This window comes from Strix aluco, chromosome 5 (genome assembly GCF_031877795.1).
Source record: "Strix aluco isolate bStrAlu1 chromosome 5, bStrAlu1.hap1, whole genome shotgun sequence".
NCBI lineage: Eukaryota > Metazoa > Chordata > Aves > Strigiformes > Strigidae > Strix > Strix aluco.
The window spans coordinates 14844267-14855783 of NC_133935.1; the positions used below are offsets into that span (position 1 = coordinate 14844267).

General features: G+C 52.7%; 1 non-coding gene across 1 annotated transcript; it reads right to left on the bottom strand.

Annotated features, from left to right (window-relative positions):
* Positions 1 to 11432: 11432 nt before the first annotated feature.
* Positions 11433 to 11517, bottom strand: LOC141924889 (small nucleolar RNA SNORD45). Its single transcript, XR_012623690.1, has one exon. It is a non-coding gene; the product is annotated as a small nucleolar RNA SNORD45 (small nucleolar RNA).

An 11517-nucleotide genomic window follows, 5' to 3' on the forward strand; every position in this document is an offset into this window, starting at 1 on the left:
GTTTCAGAACAACTGAGCATTAAAGAAACTGAACAGCCACAGCACAGCCATGCTAGTCTTGGAGAAGATGTTTTTGTTCTATCTGACATTTATTAGCAGCATGAAAGAAAAAATATTTTCCTTAAAGCAAGAGGAGAAAAGGAGGCAGGCAAGGCATCATACACAACAACAGTCAAGCTCTGCCACATTCAGTAATAATTACTGCACACTCGTCATCTGGGCTGCCATAAAGCATCCCATTAAGATTAGATTTTCAAGATCCCCTAGTACAGCACTATGTGAGATTAGCTATGAATTGCTGACAAAGTGAATGATGACACTGAAGAGATGGTCCTCTTAAGTCCTTACTAGGACCGTTCCTGGTTCTTAAGCTCCCTGGGTCATCCCTTCACTTCTCCAGAGGCTCCACTGTGTAAGGTTGCAAAAGGTTCCAGTGCACCTCCATGACTGTTCAGTAAAGCTACAGACACAGGAGTCAGTGAGGGGTTAGAAATTGCAGCACATACTGATTAAACACAGACCTATATGCACTACTCCATTTATTACAGATCACACTCTTAAAGGTATTCTCTACTGAAAAAACCTGGGCCAGGATTAGAAGCTCCTCAGATGAATCTCACATCTGGTTAAAACCATGCTGATTCTCATGCACACCGGAGAAAGCAACTGGGCAACAGGGCTGAAATGCATTCTGGCTGCATACTCTCCAAGACAAAGACAGTAAAAAAAAAATAAGTATCCGAGAACAGTAAACATTGGTCTCATGAAAAAGATTACAGGCTTCTCTTGAATTAGCATTTGTTTCAAGATGATGGAAAGGGGAGTCTTCCAAGAGAGACGCAGCTCCAGTGTCCAGTCGGAAATCCCCCAGACAGAATAGAATGGCCAACAGTATGCTTGACTCTCTTGAGGGGACCAGGAAGTCATTCTTGCAGGAGTCACTCTTAGATCAGCCAGGTGGAGGAAAGGGATAATCGGATTTACTGGAAAGTGTGGATCCGATGGCCTGGCACATCAGAACCACAAGAATATAAGGCCTTGGTAGACACTGGCGCACAGTGCACCCTGATGCCATCAAGCCACAGTGGGGTTGAACCCATCTGCATCTCTGGAGTGACAGGGGGGTCCCAACAGCTGACCCTATTAGAGGCTGAAGTAAGCTTAACTGGTAAGGACTGGCATAAGCACCCCATTGTGACTGGCCCAGATGCCCCGTGCATCCTAGGGATAGACTACCTCAGGAGAGGGTACTTTAAAGACCCAAAAGGGTACCGGTGGGCCTTTGGTATAGCTGCCCTGGAGGAGGTTGAGCAATTGTCCACCTTACCCGGCCTCTCAGAGGACCCCTCAGTGCTGGGGTTGCTTAAGGTTGAAGAGCAGCGAGTGCCAATTGCCACCAAGACGGTGCACCAGCGGCAGTACCGCACTAACCGAGATTCCCTGGTCCCCATCCATCAGCTGATCCGTCGACTAGAAAGCCAGAGGGTGATCAGCAAGACTCACTCACCTTTCAACAGCCCTATATGGCCAGTGAGAAAACCTTATGGCGAATGAGACTAACCGTGGACTACCGTGGCCTGAATGAAGTTACGCCAGCGATGAGTGCTGCAGTGCCAGACATGCTAGAGCTCCAGTATGAGCTGGAGTCGAAGGCAGCCAAGTGGTACGCCACGACTGACATCGCTAACGCGTTTTTCTCCATTCCAATAGCACCAGAGTGCAGGCCACAGTTTGCATTCACTTGGAGGGGTATCCAGTACACCTGGAATCGACTGCCCCAGGGGTGGAAACACAGCTCCACCATTTGCCATAGACTGGTCCATACTGCACTGCAGAAAGGTGGGCTCCGGAACACCTGCAGTTCATTGATGATATCATTGTATGGGGGGACACAGCTGAGGAAGTCTTTGAGAAAGGAAAGAAGATAATTGAAATCCTCCTGAAGGCTGGTTTTGCCATCAAGCAACAGAAAGTTAAGGGGCCTGGAAGGGAGATTCAGTTCCTAGGAATAAAATGGCAAGATGGGCGTCGCCACATCCCAATGGAGGTGATAAACAAGATAACAGCCATGGCCCCACCAACGACTAAAAAGAAGACTCAGTCTTTCCTGGGCGCTGTGGGGTTCTGGAGGATGCACATCCCAAACTACAGCCTGATTGTGAGCCCTCTCTACCACGTAACCCGCAAGAAGAACGATTTTAAATGGGGCCCTGAGCAACAACAAGCCTTTGAACAAATTAAGCAGGAGATTACCCAGGCAGTGGCCCTCGGGCCAGTCCGGGCAGGGCAGGAGATTAAGAACGTGCTCTACACCGCAGCCGGGGAGAATGGTCCTTCCTGGAGCCTTTGGCAGAGAGCAGATGGGGAATCCTGAGGCCGACCTCTAGGCTTTTGGAGCCAGGCATACAAAGGCTCTGAAGCTAACTATACCCTGACTGAGAAGGAGATACTGGCAGCGTATGAAGGAATTCGAGCTGCCTCAGAAGTGGTCGGCACTGAGACACAGCTCCTCCTGGCACCCCGACTGCCGGTGCTGGGATGGATGTTCAAAGGAAAGGCTCCCTCCACACATCATGCAACAGATGCCACGTGGAGTAAATGGGTTGCGTTGATAACACAACGGGCTCGAATAGGGAACCTCAACCCCCCAGGATTAGTGGAAATGATCATAAACTGGCCAGAGAGCACAGATGTTGTGATGTCACCAGAATAAGAGGTGAAACATGCTGAGGAGGCCCCACCATGTAACGAGCTGCCAGAGGAGGAGAAACGATATGCCCTGTTCACTGATGAGTGAACACTGTCACATTGTGGGAAAACATCGACGATGGAAGGCTGCGGTGTGGCATCCCACACAAGAAACCACTGAAGCTGTTGAGGGACAAGGTGAATCGAGCCAGTTCGCAGAGATGAAAGCCATCCAATTGGCCTTGGAGATTGCTGAGCAAGAAAAGTCGCCGAGGCTTTATCTCTACACTGACTTGTGGGTGGTGACAAGTGCCCTGTGGATGTGGCTGCAGCAATGGAAACAGAACAACTGGCAACGCAAGGGCAGACCTGTCTGGGCTGCTGAAGTACAGCAGGATATTGCAGCCCGGGTGGAGAACCTCGTTGTGAAGGTGTGCCATGTGGATGCCCATATACCCAAGAGTCGGGCCACTGATGAACATCAACATAACCAGCAGGCGGACCAGGCTGCTAAGATCAAAGTGGCTCAGGTGGACTTGGACTGGCAGCGTAAAGGTGAACTGTTCATAGCCCGGTGGGCCCATGAGACCTCGGGCCACCAAGGCAGAGATGCAACATACAGGTGGGCTCGAGATCAAGGGGTGGACCTCACCATTGACACCATCGCAGAGATCATCCACGGATGTGAGACATGTGCTGCAATCAAACAAGCCAAACGGGTGAAGCCCCAGTGGAATGAAGATCGATGGATGAAATATAAATATGGAGAGGCCTGGCAGATCGACTACATCACACTGCCACAGACCTGCCAAGGCAAGCGCCACGTGCTCACAATGGTGGAAGCAACCACTGGATGGCTCGAAACTTATCCAGTGTCCCACACCACCGCCTGGAATACCATCCTGGGCCTTAAAGACCGAGTCCTGTGGCGACACAGCACCCCAGAGAGGATTGAGTCGGACAATGGGACTCATTTCCGAAATAACCTCATAGATGCCTGGGCAGAAGAACACGGCATCGAGTGGGTCTACCACATCCCCTACCATGCACCAGCCTCTGGGAAGATCGAGCGCTACAATGGACTGTTAAAAACTACATTGAGAGCAATGGGGGGTGGAACCTTCAAACACTGGGACACACATCTGACAGAGGCCACTTGGTTAGTCAACACAAGAGGATCTGCCAATCGAGCTGGCCCGGCTCAGTCAAAACTTCCACGTGTTGTGGACGGGGATAGAGTCCCTGTGGTGTGCATGAGGGACCTGCTGGGAAAAATGGTCTGGGTTAGTCCTGCGCCGGGCAAAGGCAAACCCATCCACGGGATTGCTTTTGCTCAAGGACCTGGGTGCACCTGGTGGGTGATGCAGAAAAATGGAGAGGTCCGATGCGTACCACAAGGGGATTTGATTTTGGGTGAAAACACACCGTGAATTATATTGTGCTTTTGTTAATTGGGATCTTTTGTTATTGTTAATTGCTAAATGGCAGCTGGACATGACGCAGATGGTATAGAATAAAGAGGTGGATTATGTCCTGGTTCAGCATTATGTCCTGGTTCAGCTAGGACGGGGTTAAGTTTCCCCAGCAGTGGGGAAGAAGCTCTAGCCGGGTTATTCAATACCATGCTGACGTCACGTCCGGGGTGCCCAAGCGCGGGAAGTTTGGTAGAACGCGCGGTGTGTGCAGTCGCTCCTCTCACTGCTGTATAGGGACATCTTTTGTTCTGTTTATTGTTGTTACTGTTACTGTTATTGTTCTTGTTGTTGTTCAGTTTGTTATTGTTGCACTGTTGTATTAAAACTCTCCTTATCTCAACCCCGGGATTTGTATTTTACTCCCTGCCCCGCTCCGGTTGGAGGGTGGGGGAGGGGCAGAGGCAACGTGGTCTCGGGTCACGGCAGGGCCTAAACCACCACAAAGGGCTACAGAGAACACAACACAATCTGCATTAGTCAGGCGGTAAGAGAACAAAACTTTCACCGCAGACCACCTCGTTCTGGGTGAAATGCTATGCCAATGGAGAAGAGCCTCAGTGCCGCTGGGCAGCAGGGCAGCAGGCTCAGCAGGGCCCAGCAGTGGCACCATTCACAAACCTCAGGCCACATCTGATGAGCATCTGGAAAGACCAAAGAAAGGAGCCCTGGCTTGTGTGCCAGGATACGCGCTGAAACCTGAAGAAAGGTCAATTAACCTCTGGAAAAGGTCAACCTAATTCACCCTGTTCGTTAACGTTCAAAGCAGTGAATTCCAGGATGTTATAAGGGCAATGGCCACAGAACCACCACCCAAGGTGATGCTCCCAACTGCCTGTTCCAGGCATATCTGGATCGATGGGCTTTGAGTTGGACATGAAATTAAGACCTTTACAGCATCCTACCCATCTGCACATCAGTGTATGCTCTGCCATCCTCAGGCTCAGGCACTTTCGGCTCCAGCTGCTCCTGCACTTGCTGCTCGGCCAGGGCTCTCCTGTGGACTTCTCCGTGCCTTGGACTCTGAGAACAGTGATGTGGGATACTCTGGGCAGGCAGGAGGAAAAAAAAAAAATCCATCCCAGATTACTTTCCGTATGTAAGTAGCACTCCTTCCGCCCAAAGGTAAATGAGGATGGTCGCCCCTCACCCCACAGACTTGCAGTTCAGGGCCCTCACCCCGAGGAGGGACTCGTGGGCTCTGTGCCCCATGGGGGTGTTTGCTCCCAAAGCTTGTGCTGAACCCAGCTCCTCGGGACCTGCCCCACAGGGCACTGCCTCAGCACCCTTCTTGGCTGCCGTGTGGTCCAGAAAAGCCACAGCCGGGCACAGGGCACCAGAGTGGAGCACAGGGAACACAGGCTGCCCATCTGTGCTCTCCACCCCGGCACTGGCAATTTCCACCCCAACTCCTCCAGGGAGAAAGAGGCCTGTGTCTCGATGGCTTCCCATCCCAGAAAGGCTGACCTTCCTCTCCTAAGGCCTCTCCCACCCATACACAATGCCAAGGAGGAGAAATGTAGCCACTGCTTACTTTTGCCTGGCACTGAACCAAAGCCTCGATGGTCTGGGCAGTTAACGTCACTGGCTAGAAAAGAGAACAAAGGCCAAGTGGGAGAAACTCCTCTGATGGTCCATGCTAGAAAGCAGAGTCACTCCCTTGACCCAGCTGGAACAACAAAGACACTTACAGATCCACTGAGGCCCAAGATGTTCACGAGAAGATGAATCGAGGGCAATGTGCTCACTTGCATTTCCTGGGCTCTGCTCCTTTGCCTCTGCACAGGGAATAGACAAAGGAAGACCTCTGTATCACTGAACCCGGCTTTGCTCTCTCCCCTGCCAGCCCGCCCAGCACCATTTACATCAGAAGAACTCCAGGCACAAAAGGAGCAAGTGGTGACAGCCGGATCGCCTTGGTGTTACTTTACCAACTCAAGGCTGAGCAACTCGGCCAGCGCTGCCCCGCAGCTGCCCCAGCAGTGTGGGTACCTCTCCCCCAGCTCTCGAGCTGCCTTTCAGCTCAGCTGGAGCATCCCACCAACTGCCACACTGGCACCAGAGGTTTGCTACTGCAGTGGGGCTTACCTGAGGATGGCGTCCAGCCAGAGCTCTTTCCTCTCTTGCGAGCTGCAGAAGACAGGAGAACCAGTATCACACCTCGCTGCCACCAACTAGGTGTTGGGCTGCTTCCCCCCCCTGCAGTGCTAAAACCCAGACCTCTGGGGTCAGGTTCGCTTCTCAAGGTGCAAAGCGGTTTTCTAGCACAAGCAGAAGGCATCAGGCTGATGCCTCTGCTTCCCCCCACCCCCGAGGGCCCCTTTCTGCAGCTGCGCTCCAGTCCCAGCAGCTGGAGTACACCGACAGCAGGGCTGTCCTCCCCTGATCAGCTGGAAGAGGGGCTGGAGGCAAGGACCAGGACCTCAGGCCACTCTGACACCTGCAGGACCTGTCCAAAAAGCAGCTCTCCCCTTGTTCTTGGGCCTTCCCAAAAACAGGCTCCCACTGCACCCAGCAGCTCAGGGACTGACAGGGGCTGAGCAGGGGGAGTAGGAAAAAGCAAGTCTTTCTGCTCTCCCTGGACAGATGGAGAACAGAGAAGGTCAAAGCCAAGGAGGCTCTGCTCATCACCGAGCCGCATCTCTCCAGGAGCCCCTTTTGATCCTGCAACTCTACAGCTTTTGGGATCCCCCTGGGCTGAGGAGCACTGTCGCAGACACCAGGCTTCTCCAGAGTGGGGAGAGACAGCCCAGCTCTGCCAGAACTGCACCTGGGGCTTCCTGGGACCAAATGGGATGGACTGTCTACACACAGCCCCCCCCTCAGCCCACGCTTTGCCTCACTCCTCTGACAGTGCACAGCTTGTGCAAGGGCTGTTTCCAGAGGCCAGAGGGCCAGCTCAGAAAATAAGCCAAGCTGCAAAACACTGCACAAGCAAAGCAGTGCCTCTGCTTCCCCCCTCACCCCGTGACGTGAGCCTGAGGAGCCAGCTGGGCTCTAAGGGAGAGCACTGGCCCAGACAGCCCAATGCCTGGGTGCACATCACCACCGCTCACCAGAAAGTGACCACACGGAAGCTGATGGGCCAGACAAGGACAAGGGTCCTGCAGCAGTCCAGGCCCAACACTGTATCTTCTTGTGCACACCCGCACGCTGCCTTCTCACTGCACAGCACCCACAGCTCGCTGAGACGCACCCTGTGCTGCAGCCAGAAGCTGGTGCCACATCTGCAACCAGGAAGAGTAGGGGCTGATGGTTAGGTTGCCTTCTGGGGGGGCAACTATGGCAGACTTGCCCCCGGCTGCCCACCAGCCCCAGGTGGCCGTACCCCACCGAGCAGGCCACCATCCGCCAGCACTAGGACTGCCCTTAGGAAGGGGCTCAGCCCTGCTGACCCCCAGCGCTGGGGAACTGCTCCGACAGGGACCTCACCCTGTACCTTCTGCAGCACAGAGGCGGAAAGCTCCCACCAGCACGGCGGGACAGCAACGCTGCTTCCCAAAGGAAAGACACAGGGCAGGGTTTCCCCCCTTCCATTTTTCCTCCTTTCCTGGTCCTGTGGCTGCCAAAGGTGCAGCCAGACAAGGGGAGGAGGGTCCCTGACTGGCCACCAGCTCCCTCCCTCAACATTATTGGGGTGATTTGGAGTTATATTGCTGTGGCGTTGAGGCAAAGCCGGGTGCTGGAGCTGAGCGCAGCAGGACCCAAGGAACGGCATGACTGGCTTGAGGCTTTGGAGTGCTTTGCACCGAGCTCTGTCCCCGCTGGAGGAGACACTGCTCAAGACAAAGGCATTGCAGCCCTTGTTGTCATGTGTGTCCATGTCCCCCCCCAGCCCCCCAAGGTCCGTCCTTGTCCCAGAAGCTCCATGCTGCTTTCTGCGTGGGGCTCTGTCTGTGAGTCCTGCAGGGACCCGTCCTTCCTGGCTCCCCTGTCAAAGGGGCCAGGGGAGTGTTCCCCCCCCCCACTGCTGCCCCACTGGCACTAACTCAACCCTGGGGGTAGCTCAGTTCCCTTTGGGGCTCACCGTCCCTGATTTGGGGCTCAGTGGGGCTTTTGCACCTTTGGGTGCTGTTTCCCAGTGCCCCCTGTGCTGCCTCCTCCTCTCACACAGGCATGGAGCGGTTCTGGAGAAATGGCTTTTAGTGGAAAAAAAAAAAAAAAAGACCAAACATGCCATGAAATCTGTTCTAATGCATAATCACCCCACCCCCATGCAACTGCACTGGGGGTCAGTCTCATCTCATTCCTGCTGGAGTCTATTGCCACCCTCCCACCCCAGTGCTGGCTGCCAGAGCCCTGCGCTTGCTGGGTGGTTTGGCCAGGTGCTCTTCTGCTTTTTCCTCCTCCTTTCTGACATGCCAGGCTGGGGTGGGGGCAGGTCCATCCCCACATCCTACCATCGCTCCTGGGGCCCCATCTTGAACAGTGGTGAACTGCTCCAGGCTCAGGATGGCATTGGTGGGCTCAGGGACGCTGTAGTCAGGGGCAAGCAGCTCCACGGGCAGCGAGACAGCGTCGATGCCACAGCGGGGGATGGCTCTGCTGGTGCTGCCAGGGTCCCCAGGAACGGGGAGGCTCCTGAAACCGTCCTGGCTGGGCAGGGAGCAAACAAGAAGCATCTCCTCAGGCAGTGCAAGGTCACCTGCCGGGGCCCCAACCCCTTGGTTGTGGGGGGCAGCACAGGGGCTGGTGGTTCTTGCTCTGCGTAGGCACTATTTTCTGGCAATACACTATTTTAAACGGGTAAAGCACAGCAGAACACACTGTTTACAACCTGCTGAGAATCATCCCCCAGGCATAGCAGCAACGAGGGCAAAGCTTGTCTATTAAGATGCATTTGACTTAGAGTACCATTAAACATTCACCACCACCAGACATTTCACTAGACTGAAAGCTGGCAGCAGTGTACCAGCGTCCTTTCTGGACACTCCTGGGTAGAAATTCTAGACTTTCTTTAAGGACAGAAATCTAAAGAGCTACAAAAAGCTTTTTAAATTAAACACAGCAAATATAAATCAAACAAACAAAAATCATCAGGTAAATCCCCGAGGCACTAGTGAGGAACAAAAAGTCTCCTGTTAAGTCCAAAATACCTCACAAAACAGAAAAATGACTTAAAGAGATTTCTGCAAAGAAACTGCAGATGGAAGATAACCCTGATAACTGCAGCACGAGTGACCAACATGGAAACGGCAGCACTGACCCTTCTCCTGCTCCTCCTACGAGCTCCTCACCAGTTACATGAAGAGGCAAAACCAAGGATGACTGAACAGGTCTGAGCAGAAGTTTGCCCCCCCCAGATTCAAAATGATCAAGAAGTCTATTTGAAATACAGATTCACACCCACTATCATGGGTGATGAACCTCACCCTAAGCACACGTTGTGCCTTGAGACAGGAGCTAAGGACAGACTGAAGTCACCACCATGAGCAGACAATCAAAACTGAAGCATCCAGAAGACACAGACAAACCTCCACCATTTTTTCAGTGATATTTCAAGTCCCACAATACTCAACACCGGACTTCACAAAATGCCACTAAACTTAACGACACCAACCTCTCTGTAGGTTTCTTACTCAAAAGCAAAAAGCCACATGACCTTGGGGAAACCCTTGTCCTCCTGTGTGGCTGATGTCTTCCCATGCCTCTTCCCCAAGGCAGGAGAAATGACCATCTATCTGGAAGTCTACACAAATTCAGAAGTACACTCAGCCTTCCGACAGTCATTATCTGTGGGCCAGAAGTCCTCCCACACCCCAGAAGTGCCTGTTTGTCATCTAGCAGTCATTCTGCATGAACCCATTTAAAACAGTCCAACCCTCACCACAAATGAGTTGACCGCAGAAGAAGTGACACTGGCTGACCTGGACAAGTGTATTAGACCAGAAAGGGTGGTTACAAGACAAAAAATGCAAAATAAACCACCAGAAGAGCAAAAAAAAAAAACAAACCAAAACAAACTAGAAAACACATCATACACAAACTAGAGGCCCCTATCCAAACCCTAGAAAGAAAATAACCTAAAATAGGACTCTCCAAAAACCACCCAGAACATAAGCTAAGGCAAGAGACCCCCAAACAACCCAGGAATCCAGGACCAAAAAGCCCAGATTTTGTCCCTAAAAATAGCACACTTTAATGCTATCCCACCTACACTCTGGCACCCCGTAACCCTAACACCCCATAACCCCAGCTCACTGTAAGCCTACAACCCCATAACCCTGGCACCCAATAACACTGGCTCTCCCTAAAACTAGTGTGTGATAACCCTGGAAAACCGTTACCCCAGCACTGCATAACCCCGGCACCCCAACTACCGCAAACCCCCGAGGACAAAGGCAATCAGCAGCTGCTCCCCCTGAGCAGCCAAGAAGCCCTGTTTTCATTGGGTGGGGGCACCTGCCCCAGGCGTCACCACTGGCGGAGGCCAGTCCAGTGTCACCGCCGGGGTCTGACAGCTTCTGACCAGCAGACCTGCTGCTGGTGTCCCTGCTCACCCAGCCAGGACGCTGCTATTGAGCCTGTTTTTCTCATGACATGGCTTACCTGTGAAGGTACACATTCCAGAAAACAACAGTATCAGCTGAAGTCTGCTCATTATCACCTTCTCCTGATAAAAACAACCACCAAAAGACCAACAAACAACAAAAACAAAAGCACACACACCACCAGTGATGTGCCTGTCTAAGAATACTGCAAGATACATGCAGTATTGCCAGAAAATTTTGAACTGCTGCGCAAAACAGCGGCTATTTACAGCATTTTAAGGAGTATGTGAATACGCAAAACAAATCTAAACCTGCCAGGAGATGGCGACTGCAAACCCTAAATGGAACTTACAGCCCCACAGAAAATAGACCATCGTTGCTCTTCCCCTTAAAAAGCAGATTTGAACACGACTGTTAACTGTGACCCAAGGCAGACGTGACCTTCAAGCATTCTGGAGGTGCAGGTGGGACTGAACAGGCTGTGGGCATTCGGAACAGGCACGCTCACCCAGGCAGGCTGGGTATGGTTACCCCCACGTCCCTCCACCAGCACTTGCTAACGCTGTTCCACTGGGGTATCCAGAGCTGCAGGCAGGGAACGGGAAAGAATCTCCTCCTAACACCAGCGCTAAGCCAAGAACTCTGCCTCCCCAGCACGGAAACGGGAGAAAACTCAAACTGTGCCCCCTTCTCCTCACGCCGGGTGAGAGTTTGGGACGGCAACTGGATGCCACAGCGTGGAAAAGCTCCAAGGACACAGCCTAAGGACACTGGAGCTCCCCGGGTCTCAGAGTAATTCTAGAGCTAAAGCTGGGACAGACATCAACTCCAGATCAGATAATACATGCCAGCGCTCATCCTTGACC